The sequence below is a fragment of the Acomys russatus genome, chromosome 2 (genome assembly GCF_903995435.1).
Source record: "Acomys russatus chromosome 2, mAcoRus1.1, whole genome shotgun sequence".
Classification (NCBI taxonomy): domain Eukaryota; kingdom Metazoa; phylum Chordata; class Mammalia; order Rodentia; family Muridae; genus Acomys; species Acomys russatus.
In genome coordinates, this window is record NC_067138.1 from 11,822,849 (window position 1) to 11,846,496 (window position 23,648).

A 23,648-nucleotide genomic window follows, 5' to 3' on the forward strand; every position below is an offset into this window, starting at 1 on the left:
CTCAAAGAACAAATTTTTGAGATATTTGGACCAATCTGCCTTTGACATGGTGAGTATTTCTTGTAGTGCTGGACATTTATTTGGGTATCCCTGAATGAGTAAATAATTTGGGAATATCTAAATTTATCCTTATACAACAGGCAATGATGACATACCTTCTCCTTCTTAAAAGGACAGATATATTTGATAAAGTTCTTGCGGTTACAAGGACTCAGAAAGGAAACTTTTGTATAACACCACAAGTAACAAAATCAACGAGTAGTATTAATTAAGCTTCTCTAGATAAATAGAGTGAATGCTTACCGATACGCATATGTGTAAGGTTGATTTATTTACTTATCTTAAGGAGTTGACTTGTATAGTTTTATAAGCTGAGCAGATTCTCAAATCAGCAGTTCAGAGGCCCAAGAACCAAAACAGCTGCTGGTTTAAGGTCTAGTCTAAGTTTAAGGGTACAAGGCTGAGACTGAAGCTGGAAGACCTTGGACAGAAACAGAGCAGCTTGTCATCATGTTTAGACCTTTAGGTGATTAGATGATGCCCGGGGATACTGGAGAAGATGCCCCACCCTCCATAGTCTATGGCTTCAAGTGATAATCTCACTCAGGAATTCATAAACACACTCAGAAATCAGGCTTGCTGTGGTAGTTTGAATGAGAATGCCCCATAGGCTCTTACATTTGAATGCTTGGTCCTCTCTTGGTGGAACAGTTTGGGAAGGATTAGGAGGTGTGGCCTTGTTGGAGGAGGTGTGTCACTTAGGGATGAGCATTGAGGTTTCAGTTGCCCATGCCACTCCCAGTTAGTGCTCTTTCTGTCTTGTGCTTATGGATCAAATGTAAGCTTTCAATGACTGCTCCAGTGTTATGCATGTCCACTGCCGTACTCCCTGCTGTGATAGTCATGGACCCACCCTCTGAACTGTAAGTGAGCTCCAACTAAATGCTTTCTTTAATAAGTTGTCTTGGTCATGCTGTCTCTTGCTAAATATCAGGCTATGTCAAGTTGACACATATATCTAAGCATTAGAAAGGAGTTTGTGCTCCCATGCTTCTCTCATCTAGAGTCCCAATAGGATGTCTTCCCCTCTGTCCCAGTTTCCTGGTAAGTGAAGACTTTCATGGGACATGTAGAAGGATCCAGAGGGTCCTAGAAACCTACAAGTAGAACATTATGATAGGCAGATTTGGGCCCAGGGGTCCCGCTCAAACTATGGCACCAGCCAAGGATAATACAGGCCATAAACTTCGAACCCCTACCCAGATCTAGCCAATGGACAGGACATTCTCCACAGTTGAGTGGAGAGTGGAGCATGACTTTCACACGTACTCTGGTGCCTCATATTTGACCACATCCCTTGGATGGGAAGACCTGGTGGCACTCAGAGGAAGGATAGCAGACTACCAAGAAGAGACTTGGTACCCTATGAGCAAATAAAGGGGGAAGAAGTCCCCCTCAGTCACAGTCATAGAGGGGAGTAAGGGGAAAATGGGATGGAGGGAGGGAGGAATTGGAGGATACAAGGAATGGGATAACCATTGAGATGTAATATGAATAAATTAATAAAATAAAAAAGGAGTTTGTGTAACACAGTCTATGAACAGACTGAATTTTTTTCTCTGCCTCAGCAATGTGAGCTTTAGTTTCTAAAAAAAGATTTCTTTTGTACACTGAGCTCAGGTAAATAATTTCTTTCTTCTTTATGATTGATTATAGTATTTTAGAAATTTAGAAAACCTCCTTGCTTGTATGCCTTGTCTATAGAACTGTGTATGAATGCTGAATTTCCCTTCTGTATAGAAGGATCTAGTGTCTTCTTATCATTGGTTCTAAAAATTATTTCCAGTTGTTTTGTCCAAATTGTGTCATTCCCTGCACTCCCACCCTGAGATTCCTATACTTGGAACCTGGCTGTTTGTGAGTAAAATACCAGCTGTTCCTTCCTATCATGGGTCCCAGTTATCAAAAGTCACCCTCGCTCCAGAGATCCACACAGTGTGGTCGGAGGTCCTGTTTTATGATGGGGAACAGTTCATTAGTATGCCCTGCAAAACTTGCTTCATTTTTTCACTTTCAGAGATATTGCACTGCATTGCACAGCATCTCACAAGTTGAGGTTCCATGTGTGTGCTATCATGTCTGGTGTTTCTGTTGCATTCCTTTCATTTTTTAAAGCACGTATGGGGAACATTCACAGCTGTATGAAATAATGGCTACGTTAATTTGTTTTATCTTAGTAACTATTTTACTATATAACCATCTTATAACATCAGGTCATATATCTTAATTTATTTTAAAAGAGTTTTATTCTTATTTTATGGCCTATTCTGAAGTCCGGGAAGGGATTATCAAAAGGATTTTTATAGGAAACTTGTCATTATATCAGCATAGAGGCATATGTTCTGGTACTTAAATCTAAGCTTTTTAAAAAATTGCTTTTGAACAGACAATAAATTTAAAACGAAAGTAATAGCAAGTTCATACAGATATTAGCAACCATGACCTTTTCAGAAGCAAAGGTTGTTTCAGTAGAAATGCTATGCTATACGAAATTTTGCTGTTGAGTCCTTGGCTTTTCTCCAAACCTGGACTATGCAAGGAGCCTGCAGATGCAGATCTCTTTGACATGCTGAGTCCATTGCCAGGATACAAGCTCAGAGGGTGGCTGTGCTACAGAGCATTTTAAACTTTTGAGGCACTTACTGTTTTCCCATAGTTGCCCCACTGCTAATACCACACTTAGATTCTCTTCCAACACTCGGTCTCTTTGTCTTTTGGAAATAACCCTATGGATAAGTTTTCCGTGGTACCTCATAGTGTGTTGGATTTTCCTGATGACTAGTGATGAGTAGCAACTCTCCCCACCTGATGGTCATTGTGTGAGTTTTTCCCCCTTGATCTCTCTATTCCGTTTCACTGGTCTGTATGACTGATTTTTCTGCCACTACCAAGCTATTTGCTTTCCATAGCAATGATAGTTAATTGTGGGTGACAGTTTGGCTGAATTAAGGGGCACCTAGACTGCCGAACTGATCTCATTTTGCAGGGATGTTCTTAGGGGTAGACTGAGATGCAAGTTGATGGGCTGAGTGGGGAAGAACTTCTTTCTGAGTGGTTGCACCATGCACTTGCTGGAGGTTCGGAGAGTAGAGGCACCATTTTAGTTTTGTTTCCTGTTGCTATGATAAAGCACCCTGACCAGAGGCACTTAAGGGAGAAAGGGTTTATCTGTCTCACAGTTCTAGGCTGCAGCCTTCATTGCAGGGAAGTCAAGGCAGTAGGGACCTGCAGCAGCTGGTCGTATCTGGTTCATAGTCAAGAGCAGAGAGCAATGCATTAATGCACATGTGCTAATGCTCAGCATACTTCTCCACTCTTATTCACATCAGAGTCCTCTTCTAGGGAGATGGTCTTCACACTTTAATGGGAGTAGCTAAATGTTATTTTATTTTTAACACACACACTCTCTCCCCCTCTCCCCCCTCTCTGTATGTGTGTGTGTGAAGGCAAGTGCCCATAGTAGATAGAAGAGGGCTTCAGATTTCCTGATGTTGGAGTTAAGAGGTCATTTCGAACTGCCTGATGTGGGTGCTGACAACAGAATTTAGGTCCTCTGCAAGAGCAGTACCTGCAGTCTTAAGCAGTGAGCCACCTCTACAGCCCAAATTAAAAAGGAATTCCCCAAATGTGTGGACAAATGGATTGAACTAGAAATTATCATAATGAGTGAGTTCACCCAGAAGCAGAAAGAGTCAAATGGTATATACTCATTCTGGACACTAGCCTAAGGGGCATGTCCCATGAAAGTCTTAACTTACCAGGAAAGTGGGTCAGAGGGGAGGACATCCTATTGGGACTTTAGGTGAAAGAAGCATGGGAGAATGGGGAAATAGAAGGATCCAGAGGGTCCTAGAAACCTACAAGAAGAACATTATGACACTCAGATCTGTGTCCAGGGGTCCTGCTCAAACTATGGCACCAGCCAAGACAATACATGGAGTAAACTTTGAACCCCTACCCAGATCTAGCCGATGGACAGGACATTCTCCACTGCTGAGTGGGGTCTGACTTTCATGCAAACTCTGGTGCCCCATTTTTGGCCACGTCCCCTTGATGGGGAGGCCTGGCACTCAGAGGAAGAATAGCAGGCTACCAAGGAGAGACTTGATACCCTATGAACATATACAGGGGGAGGAGGTCCCCTTCAGTCACAGACGTAGGGGAAGGGAGTAAGGGAAAAGCGGGAGGAAGGGAGGAATGGGAGGATACAAGGGATGGGATAACAATTGAGATGTAATAGGAATAAATTAATAAAATATTAAAAAAAAACAAAATGAAGACAATCACCCACAGGCTAACTTAATCTACACCTTTACTCATTGAGGTTCTAGGTGATTCTGAATTGAGTCAAGGTGACAACTGAGACTAACCATCAGAGCTGGGAAAATTGTTTCTTCTATTCCTAGACACCAGAATTCCAGATTCTTCCAACTTCAAACTTTGGGGCTTGCACAGTATACTGCTAGACTCTCAGTTTTTACTTATAGACTGGTAGTTATGTTGTGCACTTCTGTTTCTATAGACTTCAAGCTGGGACAACCATTTTCTTGGCCTTCTTGTTCTTCCAGCTTTAAACAGTCTACTGTGTGACTTCTCAAATTTGCATAATCACAATAATTATTACTTTTTTTTTTTTTTGAGACAATGTCTCTCTATGTAGTGCTAACTGTTCTGGGACTCTCTGTGTAGTCTATGCTGGCCTTTAACTCACTGAGATCTGCCTGCTTCTGCCTCCCAAATGCTGGGATTAAAGACATGTGACCTGATGCCTGGTCTTTACATTAATTAATTTAAAAAACAAGTAATCAACTACTATCTTACTTTTCTATTATATATGTATCATTTATCTATCATCTATCTACCTTCTGTTTGCTAACCTGTATGTATGTATGTATGTATGTATGTATGTATGTATGTATGTATGATCTATCTATGTATCCACTATCTATGTATCTATCTATGTATCTATGTATCTATCTATCTATCTATCTATCATCTATCTATCTATCTATCTATCTATCTATCTATCTATCCACCTACCTAGCTACCTACCTACCTATTATCTATCTACCTACCATCTATTTAATCTATTATCTACCATCAATCTATCTACCTACTTATTATCTATCTATCTATCTATCTATCTATCTATCTATCTATCTATCATCAATGTATCACTATATTCTACTTGTCAACCTATTCTTTCTTTCTTTCTATCTATCTATCTATCTATCTATCTATCTACCTATCTATCATCTGTCTATCAATCATCATCTTCACTTGGTTAGTTTTCTCTTGGCAATCGTGATTAGTACAGTAGCTTTGTAGGTAGCAACAGATGTACCCTGGTATCTGTAGAGGATTTTCCACAGATACCAAAATATGGGGTTGCATAAGCTCCTTATGTAGGGTAATGCATTATTTAAATATAACCTACAAACAGTAATATATATATAAGGGCTAATAAACTGTGGGCCGTGGTTCTATATGTGGGCATATAACTGAATGTGGGGTTTGTGAAAAATATGGCAATGGTGAAGTCTTTATGAGTGTGCAATAGCCCAAAATTATTTCAAAATCAAACATGTAATGAATCCAAGGTATTTTGTAGGTTAGTTTTATGCCAGCTTGACATGAGCTAGAGTAATTTAGAAAGAGGAAAATCTCAATTGAGAAAATGCCTCATCACAGTGGGTTTTGGATAATCCTGTTGTCCATTTTCTTCTCTTTTCTTTGTTTCTGCCCTTCACTTGTTTAGTAGACCAGACTGGCTTTGAACTCACAGAGATCTGCTTGCCTCTGCCTCCCTGAGTGCTGGGATTACAAGTGTGCACCACTGTTCCCAGCTATGGTGCACTTTCTTGATTAGTGATTGATATGAGAGGGCAGCTCACTGTGGGTGGTGTCACAGCTGGGTAGGTGGTCCTAGCATGTATAGGAAAGCAGGCTGAGAAATCCTGGAGGAGCAAGCTCTTCCATGGCTTTTGCTTCAGTTCCTGCCTTGAGTTCCTGCTCTGACTTTCCGCAGAGATCACATGTGACCTGGATGTTGTAAGCTAAAATAAACAATTTCCTTCCCAAGTATCTTTAGGTCATGATGTTTCATCACAGTATTAAAAACCCAAAGATAGAAATTGGTACCAGGCATTGGGTATTGCCATAACAGACACGAACATGTTTTCGGGAGGACAGTGGAAGAAGTTTGGGAGTTTGAGGTGGGAAAGCCGCTGAGTACTCCAAGTTTAATGAACTATTGTGGAAACATCAGAAGCTGGGGAATATGCCAAGAGCAGTGCAGATGATGGAGTCTTAGTCGGTGACGACACTTCAGAGGTGAGTAATGGCTCTAATAAGGCCATATGAGAGATATTTTAAAGGAAGAGTCTGTGGCTCTGGTCAGCTGGGCCTGAAGCATTGTTAAGTTACAAGATAGTAGAGCCACTAAAGGACATTTTTTTTTCTTTACTGGGACAATTGGCACTGCTCAGCTAGAGTTGAATAATCAGCTGTGACTAAGAAGGGACAAGCATCATTCAGGCAGACATCAGCAAAGTGTATCCTTGGCATCAGTACCCAGAAAGCTGTATGTCTTGCAGAGCTTATCCGTGATTCACATAGTATCCTGTAGCCTTGGTTCTGAACACAGAGTATAGCACTATGGTTGCTGTCAAGTTGGGTTACACCAGTGCATGGCTCAGCTCAGATTTGACTATTGTGTGTTGTGAACTGCAGTGTTTTTACTATATATTCCAATTTTCCTGCTCTCATAGAAACATAATGGTTTAATTATAGGAAATAACAGCATTCTTCTCTTCTCATTCTTTTGAATGTAATTATCAAACTGATAAATCTTTAGACTGTGCTAGAATGTTAGATTTTTAAAAAAGCTGTTTGAATTATTTGGGTTTTTTTTTGAGTTGATTGTGTATCCAACCACTTTGCTAAAGGTGTTTATCAGTCTAGGAGTTCCTTGGTAGAATTTTTGGGGTCCCTTGTTTATAATATCATATCATTCCTGAATAGTGATACTTTGGCTGCTTCCTTTCCGATTTGCATCCCTTTGATCTCCTTTGTTGTCTTACTTTTGTCAAGTACTATATTGAAGAGATGTGGAGAGAGTAGACAGTCTTGTTGTGTCCCTGATTTCAGTGGGATTGATTTAAGTTTCCATTTATTTTGGTGTTGGCTATAGGCTTGTTGTATATTACATTTACTTTGTTTAGGCATGTGCTTTGCATCTTTTCTCTCTTCAAGACTTTTGAATTGGTGCTGGATTTTGTCACATGCTTTTTCAGCATTTAAGGAGATGATCACATGTTTTTTCTTTCAGTTTGTTTATATGGTGGGTTACAGTGATGAATTTCCATACATTGAACCATTCCTGCATGTCTGGGATGAAGCCTACTTGCTCACAGTGGATGATATTTTTGATGTGTTCTTAGTTTTGTGAGTATTTTATTGAGTATTTTTAAATCAATGTTGATGAGGGAAATTCATCTGAAATTATTTTTCTTTGTTGGGTCTTTGTGTGTTTTAGGTATCACAGTGACCGTGGCCTCATAGAATGAGTTTGGTAACATTCCTTCCATTTCTATTTTGTGGAATAGTGTGAAGAGAATTGGTGTTAGCTTTTATTTGAATGTCTGTTAGAATTCTGTGCTGACACTTGGATCACTTGGCTTTTGACTTGCCACTCATTAAATGAGGTCATGTTATAGGCCTGCTAATGATACTTTGCAATTGCTTTAGATCTTGAATTTTGGATATTATAAAATAAAAATTTCACAACAAATTGAAAAAAAAAAGAATTTTGTGCTGAAAACATATGGCTCTGGGCTTTTTTTTTGGTTGGGAGACTTTTGAAGACTGCTTTTTATTTCCTTAGGAAATATAGGACCATTTAATTTGTTTACCTGATCTGGATTCAATTTTGGTAAGTGGAACCTATCAAGAAAATTTTCCTTTTTTTTTTTAGATTTTTCATATTTTGTGGCATATAGTTTTTTAAAGTATGACCTAATGATTCTTTTAATTTCCTCCATGTCTGTTATTGCATCTCCCTTTTACTTTCTTTTTTTAAATTTTATTTTCATTTCTTTATTTTAGATTTTTTTCTTTCTTCTTTTTTGATTAATTTATTCTTGTTACATCTCAATGGTAATCCCATCCCTTGTATCCTCCCATTCTTCCCTCCCTCCAATTTTCCCTTTATTCCTCTCCGTTATGACTGTTCCTGAGGGGGATTTCCTCCCCCTGTATATGCTCATAGGGTATCAAGTCTCTTCTTGGTAACCTGCTGTCCTTCCTCTGAGTGCCACCAGGTCTCCCCCTCCAGGAGCATGGTCAAATGTGAGGTACCAGAGTACGTGAGAAAGTCATATCCCACTCTCCACTCAACAGTGGAGAATGTTCTGTCCATTGGCTATATCTGGGTAGGGGTTTAAAGTTTACCGCCTGTATTGTCCTTGGCTGGTGCCTTAGTTTGAGCGGGACCCCTGGGCCCAAATCTGCCTATCATAATGTTCTACTTGTAGGTTTCTAGGACTCTCTGGATCCTTCTACTTTGCTATTCTCCCATGCTTCTCTCATCTAGAGTCCCAATAGGATGTCCTCCCTTCTGTCCCAGTTTCCTGGTAAGTGAAGGCTTTCGTGGGACATGCCCCTTGGGCTAGTATGCAGATATAAGTGAGTATATACCATTTGATTCTTTCTGCTTCTGGGTTAACTCACTCATTATGAGCATTTCTAGCTCAATCCATTTATCTACAAATTTCGGAAATTCCTTGTTTTTAATAGCTGAGTAGTATTCCATAGTGTATATGCACCACAGTTTCTTTATCCATTCTTCTACTGATGAACACTTAGGCTGTTTCCATGTTCTGGCTATTATGAATAAGGCTGCTATGAACATGGCTGAGCAAATTTTCTTGTTGTGTGCTGGAGCATCTTCTGGGTATATTCCAAGGAGTGGAATAGCTGGGTCTTGAGGATACCCTATCCCCTTTTTTTCTGAGATAGCACCAGATAGATTTCCAAAGTGGCTGTACTAGTTTGCATTCTCACCAGCAATGAAGGAGTGTTCCTCTCTCTCCACATCCTCGCCAGCATGTGGTGTCGCTTGAATTTTTGATCTTAGCCATTCTGATGGGTGTAAGATGGAATCTCAGAGTTGTTTTGATTTGCATTTCCCTGATGACTAAAGAGGTTGAGCATTTCTTTAAGTGTTTCTCAGCCATTTGATATTCCTCTGTTGAGAATTCTCTGTTTAGTTCCAAGCCCCATTTCTCAATTGGGTTATTCGGTTTGGTGGTGTTTAATTTCTTGAGTTCTTTATATATTTTGGATATTAGACCTTTGTCACATGTAGGGTTGGTGAAGATCTTTTCCCAGTCTGTAGACTGTTGCTTTGTTCTCTTGACAGTGTCTCCTGCCTTACAGAAGCTTCTCAGCCTTATGAGGTCCCATTTAGTAACTGTTGACATTAAGGCCTGGGCTGTTGGTGTTCTGTTCAGGAAGTTGTCTCCTATGCCAATATGTTTCAGGCTCTTCCCAACTTTTTCTTCTAAGTGACTTAGTGTCTCTGGTTTTATGTTGAGGTCTTTAATCCACTTGGATTTGGGTTTTGTGAAGGTGACAAATAGGGTCCAGTTGCATTTTTGTACACATAGACCTCCAGTTAGACCAGCATCATTTCTTGAAGATGCTATCCTTTTTCCATTGAATGGATTTGGCTTCTTTGTCAAAAATCAAGTGACCATATGTGTGTGGATTCATATCTGGGTCTTCGATTCGATTCCACTGATCAACCAGCCTGTTGCTGTGCCAGTACCATGCTGTTTTAATTACTATTGCTTTATAGTACAGTTTGAGATCAGGTATGGAGATTCTTCCGGAGCACCTTTTATTGTACAAGATTGTTTTAGCTATTCTGGGTTTTTTTGTTTTTCCATATGAAGTTCAGAATTGAACTTTCAATGTCTTTAAAAAATTGTATAGGTATTTTGATAGGGATTGCATTGAATCTGTAGATTGCTTTTGGTAGGATGGCCATTTTTACTATGTTAATTCTCCTGATCTATGAGCAAGGAAGATCATTCCATCTTCTCATGTCATCTTTAATCTCTTTCTTCAGAGTTTTGAAATTGTTTTCAAACAAGTCCTTCACTTGCTTAGTTAGAGTAACTCCTAGATATTTTTTATTGCTTGTGGCTAAGGTGAAGGGTGTGGCGTTCCTAATTTCTTCCTCTACAAGCTTGTCATTTGTGTATAGGAAGGCTACAGACTTTTTTGAGTTAATTTTGTATCCAGCCAATTTGCTGAAGGTGTTTATCAGCTGTAGGAGTTCTCTGGAGGAATTTTGAGGGTCACTTATGTACACTATCATATCATCTGCAAATAGGGATAATTTGACTTCCTCCTTCCCCATTTGGATACCCTTGATCTCCTTTTGTTGTCTTATTGCTCTGGCTAAAACTTCGAGTACTATATTGAAGAGATATGGAGAGAGTGGGCAGCCTTGCCTTGTTCCCGATTTTAGAGGAATTTCCTTGAGTATCTCATCATTTACTTTGATTTTGGCTATTGGCTTGCTGTATATAGCCTTTATTATGTTGAGGAAAGTGCCTTGTATCTCCGATCTCTCGAAAACTTTAAACATGAATGGGCGTTGGATTTTATCAAATGCTTTCTCTGCATCTAAAGGGATGATCATGTGGTTTTTTTATTTTCAGTTTGTTTATATAGTGGATTACATTGATGGATTTCCGTATATTAAACCATCCCTGCATGTCTGGAATGAAGCCTACTTGGTCATGATGAATGATATCTTTGATGTGTTCTTGTAATCGTTTTGCCAGTATTTTACTTAGTATATTTGCATCGATGTTCATAAGATAAATTTGTCTGAAATTCTCTTTCTTTGTTGAGTCTTTGTGAGGTTTAGGTATCAATGAGACTATGGCCTCATAGAATGAATTTGGTAATGTTACATCCCTTTCTATCTTTTGGAGTAGCTTGAATAGTATCAGTATTAGCTCGCCCTTGAAGGTCTGGTAGAATTCTGCACTGAAACCATCTGGCCCTGGGCTTTTTTTGGTAGGGAGACTATCAATGATTGCTTCTATTTCTGTAGGGGAAATGGGACTATTTAGTTTGTTTATCTGTTCTTCACTCAACTTTGGCAAGTGAAATTGATCAAGAAAATCATCCATTTCTCATAGATTTTCAAATTTTGTGGCATATATGCCTTCAAAGTAGGATCTTAGGATTCTTTGTATTTCTTCAGTGTTTGTTGTTATGTCTCCCTTTTCATTTCTGATTTTGTTGATTTCAATACTGTCTCTCTGCCTTTTAGTTAGTTTGGCTAACGGTCTGTCTATTTTGTTGATTTTCTCAAAGAACCAGCTCTTGGTTTTGTTGATTCTTTGGACTGTTTTCTTAGTTTCTAATTTGTTAATTTCAGCCCTGAGTTTGATTATTTCCAGACGTCTACTTTTGGGTGTTTGTGCTTCTTTTTTTTCTAGGGCTTCCAGTTGTGTCGTTAAGATGCTTATGTGCGATGTTTCCAATTTCTTTTTAAAGGCACTTAGTGCTATGAATTTTCCTCTTAGCACTGCTTTCAATGTATCCCACAAATTTGGGTATGTTGTTCCTTCATTTTCATTGAATTTCAGTAACTCCTTGATTTCTTTCTTTATTTCTTCCCTGACCCAGGTGTCATTTAGTAGAGAGTTGTTTAGTTTCCACGTACGTGTAGGCTTTTTGTTATTTCTGTTGTTGGTGAATTGCAGCCTAAAAGAATGGTGATCTGATAGGATACAAGGTATTATTTCAATCCTCTTGTATCTGTTGAGGCTTGTGTTGTGACCTACGATGTGATCAATTTTGGAGAAGGTTCCATGGGGTGCAGAGAAGAAGGTGTATTCTTTCTTGTTTGGGTGAAAGGTTCTATAGATATCTGTTAGATCCATTTGACCCATGGCATTGGTTAATGATGTTATTTCTCGGCTTAGTTTCTGTTTCCATGACTTATCCTTCAGTGAGAGTGGGGTGTTGAAGTCTCCCACTATTATTGTGTCGGGATCGGTGTGTGGTTTAAGCTTTTTTAGCAGATCTTTTACAAATGTGGGTGCCCTTGTATTGGTAGCATAGACGTTCAGAATTGTGATGTCATCTTGGTTGACTTTACCTTTGATGTGTATGAAGTGTCATTCTTCATTCCTTTTGATTAATTTTGGTTGAAAGTCTATTTTGTTCGATAATAAAATGGCTTCACCTGCTTGCTTCTTGTGACCATTTGCTTGGAGTATTTTTTCCAACCTTTTACCCTGAGGTAATGCCTATCATTATGGGTGAGTTGTGTTTCTTGAATGCAGAAGAATGTTGGATCTTGTTTGAGTCTGTGTCTTTTTATTGGAGAATTGAGGCCATTGATGTTGAGAGATATTAATGACCAGTGACTGTTAAGAGTCTTAGTTTTGATTTTGGTTCCAGTCGAGCGTTTGTGTAGTTGTGTTTTTGCCATGGTATAGTTATCTATTCCCTGAGTAGTTTTGGTTGTAGCTTGACCCTTTGGGATGGAGTTTTCCTTCTAGTACCTTCAGTAAAGCTGGATTCGTGGATAGGTACTGTTTGAATTTGTTGTTGTCATGAAATATTTTGTTTTCTCCCTCAATGGTTATTGATATTTTTGCTGGTAAAGTAGTCTGGCCTGGCATCTGTGGTCTCTTAGGGTTTGCAGGATCTCTGTCCAGGCCCTTCTGGCTTTTATGGTCTCTGCTGAGAAGTCAGGTTTAATTCTGATAGGTTTGCCATTAAATTTTATTTGGCCCTTTTCCCTTACAGCTTTTAAAATTTTTTCTTTGTTCTGTATGTTTTGTGTTTTGATTATTATGTGAGGGGCAGTTTTTCTTTTCTGATCAATTCTATTTGGTGTTCTGTAGGCCTCTTGTATGTTTGTAGGCATCTCTTTCTTTAGATTGGGGAAATTTTCTTCTATGATTTTGTTGAGAATAGTTTCTGGGCCTTGGAGTCTGATATCTTCTCTTTCTTCAATGCCTGTTATCCTCAGCTTTCTTCTTTTCATGGTGTCCTTAATTTCTTGGATGTTTTGTGTCAGGAGTTTTCCAGATTTGGCATTTTCTTTAATGGTTGCTTCAAGATCTGTGAGTGTATCTTCTAGACCTGAGATTCGTTCTTCCAACTCTTGGGTTCTGTTAGAGAAGCTCACCTCTGTGTTGCTCGCCTTCTTCTCTGAGGTCTCACATTCTCGTTTTTTTTTCTGTCTGTGTGTTTATCATTGAATCCATTTTCATTTTCAGACCTTGAACTGAGTTTTGATTTCTTTCATCTGATTGTTTGTATATTCCTGAGTTTCTTCCATTGCCTCTTTATAGGTCTTCAGAGCTTGAACCATTTTATTTATTTCTTTCATCTGGTTGTTTGCATTTTCCTGCAATTTTTCCAGTTCCACTCTATGTGCTTCTTTTATGTCTCTCACCTGTTTGTCTGCATCTTCCTGCATTTGATTATGAATTTTATTTGTTTCCTCCATTATCATCCTCATTACTAAGGATTTGAGGTCATATACTTGTATTTCCATTGTGTTTGAGTTCTCTGGGTTGTTTTCTTTGTGATAGCTGGATACTGGAGATGCCATGTTGTTTTGGTTTTTTTTTGCGTAGGTTTTTACACTGTCCTTTAGACATCTTGCTGTCTTTGTTTTTGTTAGGTAGCTTCCAGAGTTGGATGGAGGGAGACTGATGACAGATTCACTTGTTTTCTCATGATTTCTGTAGGCTGAAAGCTCTGATGCTTTACCGGTATGGATGGCAGGAGGTTAGCCCTGTCGTTTTGGACTCTCACAGCCAGTGATCCTCAGCTCCCCTGTGCTGTGGGTCCTGCAATCGTTCTGGGTCTCTGAATGAGAGTTGGGTCAGGCCAAGGTATCCACAGCCTTCTGTGTCCCCTGCCAAGTCCAGCCAGGGACACTGGGGCTGAACCACTGGCTTAGCTTAGCTAGATTCTCAGGGCCTGAACCATCTGTCGAGCTCAGCTAGGAATCTGGGCCCAAAATGCACACAGGGTCCAGCCAGAATTTTTGGGCTGGGACTGTGCACCAAGCTCAGCTAGGGGCTTTTGCCCCAAAGTGCATGCTGTGGTCAGTTATTGACTCGGGCTTGAACCGTCTGCCAATCTCAGCCAGGAATTCTGGATTCAAACTACACAGTGTTTTTAACCAGAGTCTTAGAGCCGGGACTGCCAAAAGCTCAGCTAGAGTCTCTGGGCCCAAACTGTCTGCCAAGCACAGTTAGGGACTCTGGCCCCAAACTGCACGCCAAGCTCCACCGGAGTCTCCGGGGCGGAATTGTGCACCGATCTCAGCCAGGGACTCTGGACTCACACTGCATGCTGAGTTCAGTCCAGGACTCTGGGCCTAAACTGCGTGGATAGTCCAGCCAGAGTCTTAGGGCCACCGAGCCTGTGCGCACAGCTCAGCTACAGTCTCTGGGCCCCATCTGCCTGGCAAGTCTAGCTAGGGCCTCTGGGCTGAATCTGTGTGCTGACCTCAGCCTGCATCAGTGCCCTAGAACTGCCCACTGAGCTGAGCTAGTGTCTCGGGCAGAACTGCTCGCTGAGCTGAGCCAGCACCTCTGGTGGAACTGAGCGCTCTGCCCAGCCTGCGTCACAGCAGGGGAGCTGCCGCTGAGCTGAGCTGGTGCCTAGGGTGGAACTGAGTGCTCTGCCTAGCCTGTGTCACAGCAGGAGAACTGTGGCTGCACTGAGCTAGTGCCTCTGGTGGAACTGAGCACTCCGCCCAGCCTGCATCACAGTAGGAGAAGTGCGGCTGTGCTGAGCTGGTGCCTAGGGTGGAACTGAGCACTCTGCCCAGCCTGCGTCATAGCAGGGGAGCTGTGGCTGAGCTGAGCTAGTGCCTCGGGCAGAATTGCTTGCTGAGCTGAGCCAGAGTCTCCAAGGCACTGCACACTGAGCTGAATCTGGGACTCTGGGGCTGAACTGTCCACCGAGTCCAGTTTGGGTCTCAAGGCACCACATGACCCAAATCCTGTCCAGAGTCCCCTGTCTTGCAGCAACTCCCACTGGCCAGCACACCAATCGCCTCCACCGGAAGGCTCTGAGCTGCAAACCTCAGACACCATCGCTGCTGAAGCTGCTGATGCTGGTGCCGCTGCTGCCTCTGCTGCTGCTGCTCCGATCTGAGAAAAACCATGCTCCTCCTGAGTGCAGGGGCACGCAGGTCCTCTGCATCCTGGTCCCTGCAAACCGTGGAGCACTCCTGATGCCATGGTGTGGGGACCTTGGTGTTCCTGGCTCAGAAATCTGTGCAATTCCCTGAATTGTTCACTGGAACTACCAAACATGGTCCACACTGCTCACCGCCATCTTGGATCCCCCCTTTTAATTTCTTATTTTTGTTGATTTGAATACTCTCCCTCTGCTTTTTAGTTAGTTTGGCTAAGGGGTTGTCTATCTTGTCCATTTTTTCAGAGAACCAGCCCTTGGTTTTTTTGATTCTTTGAGTTTTTTCTTTTTTTCTAATTTATTGATTTTAGCCTTGAGTTTTATGATTTCTTGCCATCTACTCCTCTTTGGTGTGTTTCATTCTTTTTGTTCTAGAGTGTTCAGGTATTCTGGTAAGTTGCTAGTATCGTATCTCTCCAATATCTTTATGAAGGTACTTAATGCTATGAACTTTTCTATTAGAATTGCTTTCACTATATCCCATAAGTTTGGGTATGCTGTTCCTTCATTTTCATTGAATTCAAGGAAGTCTTTAATTTCATCCCTGACCCAGACATTATTGATTAGGGAGTTGTTCAGTTTCCATGAGTTTGTATGTTTTCTGTTGTTTCTATTGTTATTGAGTTCCAGCTTTAATCCACGATGGTCTGATAAAATGCAGGGTGTTATTTTGGTCTTCTTGTATCTGTTGAGATTTTCTATGTGACCGAATATATGGTCAGTTTTGGAGAAGGTTCCTTGAGGTGCTGGGAAGAATGTGTATTCTTTTGTGTTTGTGTGAAATGTTCTGTAGTTATCAGTTAGGTCCATTTGATTCATGATGTCTAGTAGTTTCATTATTTCTTCACATAGTTTATGTTTTGATGATCTGTCTATTGGTAAGAGTGGGGTGTTGAAGTCTCCCACTATTAATATGTGGCATTCAATGTGTGATTTAAGCTTTAGTAGTGTTTTCTATATGAATGTGGGTGTTCCTGATTTTGGGGCATAGATGTTCAGGATTGAGACACAATATTGGTGTGTTTTTCCTTTGATGAGTATGAAGTGTCCTTTCCTGTAGCTTTTGATTAGTTTTGGTTGATTAATTTGGTTTTATTAGATACTAGAATGGCTACTCCAGCTTGCTTCTTGGGTCTCTTTGCTTGGAATACCTTTCTCCAGCCCTTCACCCTGAGGTAATGACTGTTTTTGTTGATCAGATATGTTTCTCGTATGCAGCAGAATGCTGGGTCCTGTTTTCACATTGGCCACACTGGTGAGGAGCAGGGGGGGGGGGCCGAGATCCAAGCCCAAAGCTGTTCACATGCCCCGCAGGCCTCCTCTGCTGAGTTCTGTCAGGCTTCCTTGGGATGGCAGTTAACGTGGGTTTTGGTCCATGCCCATCTCTGTTGGTTTGATGTTTCCCAGATGGGCCAGGCAGGTGGGAGCAGGTGGAGAGAGATCCGAGTCCAAAGCTATCTGTCTCCCTCTTGGGCCTCCTCTTGTGTTATTTTATTTTTTAATATCATTAAAAGTGCAATTGTTTTCCTTGCTGATATTATTTACTAGTATAGAATATTACTGATTTGCACGTCTTCTCTCATGTGTGGGATATGTATTTAAGTTTATACATAATATATATATACTCATTTAATTTTCTATTGCTGTGAAGAAACACCATGATCATGCCAACTTATAAAATAAAGTATTTAATTGAGGCTGGCTTACAGTTGCAGAGGGTGATTCCATGATCATCATCGTGGGGAGCATGGCAGAAGACAGGCATGGTGCTGAACAGTAGTTGAGAGCTTACATCTGATCCACAGGTACTTGACAGAAAGAGACCTAACTTGAATGACATGTCTCTTGAATCTTCAAAGGTTGCCCCTAGTGACACATCTCTTTCTACAAAGTCACACCTTTTAATGTTTCCTAAACAGTCCATTAGCTGCAGACCAAACATGAAAATATCGGAGCCTATGGGGGACATCCTCATTCAAATGACATACAATATATACACACAGACAGACACAAACACACACAGACAGACACAAATGCACATATACAAATAGACATGTGCACACATACATACAGACACACACATGCACACACACAGACATATACACACACAGACACAAGCATGCACACAGACAGACAGACAGATAGACAGATACATACATACTCAACTTGATTTCATATGAGATCAACTAAGAGACATGGGTCTGGGTGGGCATCTCTAAGATAAACTGTGGGGAAAAATTTCCCCCAGAATAGGCCAAACTTTCTGGTGTGGTCCAGATATGAAGAGGGAAAAGCAGAGCTGCTTTTTTTCTTACTTGCCACTGTCCTTGATTGTAAATGAATTTACTTTTCTGCTGCTATTGCTGTCATTCTTTGTGACATGAAAAGTCAGCCTCATCCTCTTCCAGTATGGACTGAAGTTGATCTCCAGGAATCTTCCAAAATTTAGCACTGGATTGGAACTGGTAAGGTAACCAGTCTTGTTGACTGAGCTCCACTGGGTCCTCAACCTCTTTGGTGAATACACAGGCATTGTGTGATTACTAATTCTACACTGTTCAATCCAATCTACTAAGTCCCCCTTGGAATACATATTTATTCTGTTGGATTATTTTCCTTTAGAGAATCATGATTAATAAGCTTATAAAAGACAAATTTCATATAGTCTGTCACATATACAGAACACACACACGCACACACACACACACACAAACTCATATACACACATACATGCATTGATACGTGACATGAAAGCAGAGGAGGAGGAAGACTCTTTGGGGAAAGAGAGGAATTAGTGTCTGTGGAGAGGTGGGTCAAGAGCAGCGAATAGAGACTGAATATGGTTAATGTTATTTATGTATCAAATGCCACTATTTTGTATACTTACAAACAATAATGCCAGTGATTTTTGTATACATGTTGGCTTCCTATAACTACTGAATTCATGTAATAGTTTTAAGTGTTTCACTGGAGACTTTAAGGTCTTGAATAAAGAAAATTATGACATCTGTGAAATAATAGGAGAACTTGATTTTTTCCTTTCCTTTTTGGATACATGTTATTTCTTTTTCTCGTTTAGTTGCTCTGGCTACGATGACCTGTACTATGTAGAACTGAAGTCATGATGATGGTCATGTTCATTTCAATTCTGATCTCAAATGAAAATCTGAAAGCTTCTCACCATCGATGGGTATTAGCTGTGGGTTTGCCATACATGGCCTTTGTTGTGTTGAGGACAATTCTTCTATATCCAATTGCCAAGAGTTTCAATTATGAGGGAATGTTGAATTTCATCAAATGCTTTTTTATGTATCATTTGAAAGGCTCATATGATTTGCCATTTGTTTGGTAGCTATTTTGTTTTGTTTGGTTTTTGTTTTTGTTTTTGGTCAGATTGACACAAGCTAGAGTCATTTGGGAAGCAAAAACCTCCACTGAGAAAATGACCCCACCAGGAACATTTTCTTGATTAATGATTGAGGTGGGTGGCCCTTGGCCATTGGGGTGTTGCCACCCTGGGCAGATAACCATGGGTGGTATGAGAAAACAGACTAAGTAAGCCATGAGAAGCAAGTCAATAAGCTACACTCCTCCATGGCTTTCGCTTCAGTACCTCCCTCCAGGCTCCTGCCCTTACTTCCTTCAACCTGAGAGTTGTAATCTGAAATAAACCTTTGCCTCCCCAAGATACTTTTGGATGGGTCCTCCAACCCTCATACAGCAATATAAACCTTAAGACATAAATTGGTACTAGGAGTAGAGTATTGCCATGTCAGACTTGACCATGCTTTTGGGAGAACTGTAGAAGGACTTTGGTACTTTTGGGCTAGAAAAGCCATTCAGTGTTCAGAACTTAATGAACATATGGGTCCTTATAAGATAATGCTGGAGCTGAGAAATTGTGATGATTAAGAAGAGAACAGTGCCAGACTGCTTTCCAAAGTGGCTGTGCAAGTTTACACTCCCACCACCCATGGAGGGGTGTTCTCTCTTTTCCATATCCTCACCAGCATGTGCTGCCCCTTGAACTTAGCCATTCTGATGGGTATAAGGTGGAATCTCAGAGTCCTTTCGATTTGCATTTCCCTGATGACTAAAGATGTTGAACATTTTCTTAAGCGTTTCTTGTCCATTTGACTTTGCTCCAGTCTATTAATCCTGGAGTAAGAAATGATGTATTTTGTTTTTTGATTTTGTGGGAACCCACAATTATAAGACTTTGCATGTTTTAGAGAAACTTTGAAATTTTGAGGAGACTTTGGATATTTTAGAGATGCTTTCATCTTCGAAAGAGACCTTGAATGTTTAAAGAGATTGACCTTTCAAAGCGTTTAAAAAATTTAAGAACTGTGTGACTCTAAAAAGTTGGAGTGTTTATATTGTGATATTAATTTTAATATATCATCATGGAGACAAATGCAAAAAAGGTTGTAGTTAAAGTAGTGATGTGTTTGTGTATCAAGTTGCCAAAGTGTCAATTATGCTGCATAGTTTTATGTTAACTTGACATGAACTAGAGTAATTTGGCAGAGGTAACCTCAAATGAGCAATTGTCTCTATCAGACCAGCCTGTGGGGCATTTTCTTGATTTATAATTGATGAGGTGGGCCCAGCTCACTTCAGGCAGTGACATGCCTGGGCAGTTGGTTTTAGGAATCAGTCTTACCAAGCTGTGAGGAACAAGCCAGTTAGAAACACTCTTCCACGGCTTCTGAATCAGTTCCTGCCTCTAAATTCCTACCTAACATGGAGTTCCAGCCTTCCTTTCATTCCCCCTGTGCTTCTGCTTCTTTTTCCCTTCCTTTCCTTTAATTCATTTTGATTATCTGAGACAGACTCTTTCTACATAGGTCAAGTGGGCCTTGAATACCAGGCAAGTGGTATTATCCTGACACCATCTGAGCTGTGTGTGGCCATGCATACCTGTAATCTCAGCACTGAAGACCCTGAGAGAAGATGCTCAGTAAGACCACAGCTGGCCTGGGTTACCTAATGGGTTTGAGGCCAGCCTGGCTATACTGTGAAAGGATATTTTTTCTTAAAATAAAACCAAGACAATGTTTAAATGTGTGTTGACAGTGTTGTAAATCTGATTACATCATGATGATGTTAGAGAACAAAAATTCTTCCCAAATTGGGCAAAAATACATATTGGTAGTTTGTCAAATTGCAAGACCATCGCAGGGATTTTTGGAGGAGCATTTTTCTTATATTCACTTTTGTTCATGGCCTCTTTTTCTTTAAACGTTGCTACATATCTTCCTAATATAAAAACAACACGTTCAGTCTGTGCAATGTTACTTGTGTGTACATGTTCTCAAGGCTGGCCACTGAGGACTGGATAGCCAATTAGCACACTCTTTCCCAGGGAGCTGGGGAGGACTCCTTCTGCTCTCAGTGCTCCTTCTTGTCTGTTCCCTGTGTGCAGATGCGGCTTCCTCTCGTTAACATTAACATATCAATTAATGTCTTCCTTGTTCAGGTCAAGGCTAGCTAGGCATGTTGGGGAACCTTCATGGGTGCAGTTTCTCTGACATTTTTTAGGAGACATGATCTCACAGTAAATTTCTTCTTCCTTTATCTTTTAGATCTTTGATGTTAGTGTGAAAAACATAATGTTTTCTAATCCCATTTGACAGGATCCATGTTTTTCTCACTGATTTACAGCGCTACCTTCATTACACAAAATGATGCACTTTGAAGGTCCTGATATGAGAAGTAGATAAGACTTTAATATTCGACAGAAACAACATGCCTTTATTTTTAAATAACACCATCTTAAACTCACTCTCAAATTTAGCTGCAGACATTTCATGCTGGGTCTTACTGAAAAGCAAACACAGTGGATTAAAAACAGAAGTACAGTTTCCAAGGCAATGTCATGCCTAATACTTCCAAGATGCTTTTGGCATAGAGCTCTGCTTAGGAGCTTGTACTTGAAAGAGAGATTTACAGACAGTAGTTCATTTTGATATAGTTTCAACATAAAGGCTGCTACCAATCTATGCTCAGGACCTGGAAAGATATATTTGTTGGTGTTCATTCTTCAAAAAATGTAAATAAACAAAGAATGCAAAGGAATATAATTCTATGTATTATATTGTCTTTGATTATTAAGTTATTTGCTCTAATTTTTATTTTTATTTTTTTTCTTTTTCTTTTTCTTTTTTTTTTAATTAATTTATTCTTGTTACATCTCAATGTTTATCCCATCCCTTGTATCCTCCCATTCCTCCCCCCCCCCATTTTCCCATTATTCCCCTCCCCTATGACTGTTCCTGAGGGGGATTACATCCCCCTATATATTCTCATAGGGTATCAAGTCTCTTCTTGCCTACTTGCTGTCCTTCCTCTGAGTGCCACCAGGTCTCCCCCTCCAGGGGACATGGTCAAATGTGAGGCACCAGAGTACGTGAGAAAGTCGTATCACACTCTCCACTAATTTTTAAAATAGACCTAAATGACAGGAAATCAGTGCTGACAAGAAGAAAAAACAATGTTCAGACACCAAGGAGGGAGAAATGACTTGTGCAGGGGAGAGCATGGTGCTTGTGGAGCCTTTGGGCTCTTGGGGAGGAGCTAAGAGTTTTATGTTTCATATTTCAGCCAGGGCACATTTTGGCATCCTAGATACTTCCAACTCTTCCTGTGTTTAGTATCTGAAAGTCTAACCGTTTGATGGAGAGTCTTCCTTTTTGAGAACTGGCATCCCCAGCGCAGGAAATGTCCGAGGGGCTTGGAATGGTTTTTAACCAAGTGGCAGATGCACCTGCTTTGTGCCCGAGGCTGTAATATTAATGGACTTTCCAAGACTTATTTTCCAGGGTTCAGAGTCCTTTGATGTTGAAGAAGGGTAGCTCCAGCCTTCACCAGCAGGCTAATTAGACTGCAATTTTTCTTGTTTCTTGCTTGGAATTTGAACGATTGGAAGAACTTTCCCTCATTTGTCAGATGCTGAGGAAACTAACTGGAAAATGAATTCCTGGGACAAAGACATATGAGCCTGTTTTTTCACTGCAGCAGCTTTTCAGGAAGTGCCTGGGGTGAATGTATTTCTCCTTCGGAACAAGCTGCAGTCCCAGACTGGCACTGTATGTTGGAACGCTACCCTGGGGAGCAAGGGGATAGAAGGCACTGTTAAAGAGACGCCTTGACTAATAGCCTTTGTGAATAATAGCCTGCCATTTCTCAATCAATGTCATTCATGACTCCTGCAAGGAAATTATTTGTGGGGAGTGGTTATCTGACAATTCATCTATCATTTGGATATGCAATTGCCCCCCTGGATTTGGTCAGAGGGATTTGGGGTTTTAATTAAAAACAGGTACAAATTGAGGTGTGGCTTTTGAGTTGGCTGAAATGATCACATGCACTCACAAGCCTAGGTTGTATTTTCATTTATAGGACCACTGTATTTACTTTCTTAAAATTATGTAAAAAGAAGTATTTGGACACACATCATGGGGCATGATAAAATTAAGTGTCAGAGATACAAAGAAAAGCAAAATTGAATACCTAATAAACAAGCTATGCCTCTTCTCACTCTCGAGTGGACTGCTGTCTGGAGAAGACCTGGAAGCTTGGGTTTCCTTCAGAGTATCTGTGTAAATTAATTCTTTTAGATAGTTGGCTAACAGAATCAGTAAGTCCAACCATTTATATTAGTAATTTTACTTAGTGTGTGTTAGTGGTATAATATACACTTTTGCTTTGTTTAACTGTCACGTGGATCTTATGAGATGGTCCCATAGTCTCCACTTTGCAACTATGAAATTTTAGGCCTAAGGGGGCTAATTGCTTGTATAAATTGCCAAAACCAGTAACATTTGGACCCAGGCTGATCTGATTCCATAGTGCAGTAGCTCAGTGGTGGGTTTTTTTTTTTTTTACTTATGCAAAACTCCTGTGTTTAGACTTGAAACTATATTTTAGATAAAAATGTATTTAAAATTTGGTGTGGTTTATTAGATAATAATGAGAAGTTTATGAGCAGCAGTTTGAGGTCTGCCCATTTGGTATAGCACATGGTTACTAGGGATGTATGGTTTTGCTATGTGTCTATGAATGAATGGATGAACTAAACCAGTGGTTCTTAACTTTCCTAATGCTACGACCCTTTAATACAGTTCTTCATGTTGTGGTGACTCCAACCACATAAATATTTTCATTGCTACTTCATAACTGTAATTTTTTACTATTATGAATTTTAATGTAAATATTTATATTTTCTTATAGTCTTAGGCTACTCCCATGAAAAAAAATCATTCAACTCTCCATAGGTGTTGAGACTCATAGTTGAACCATTGAACTAAACTTTTGATAAGGAA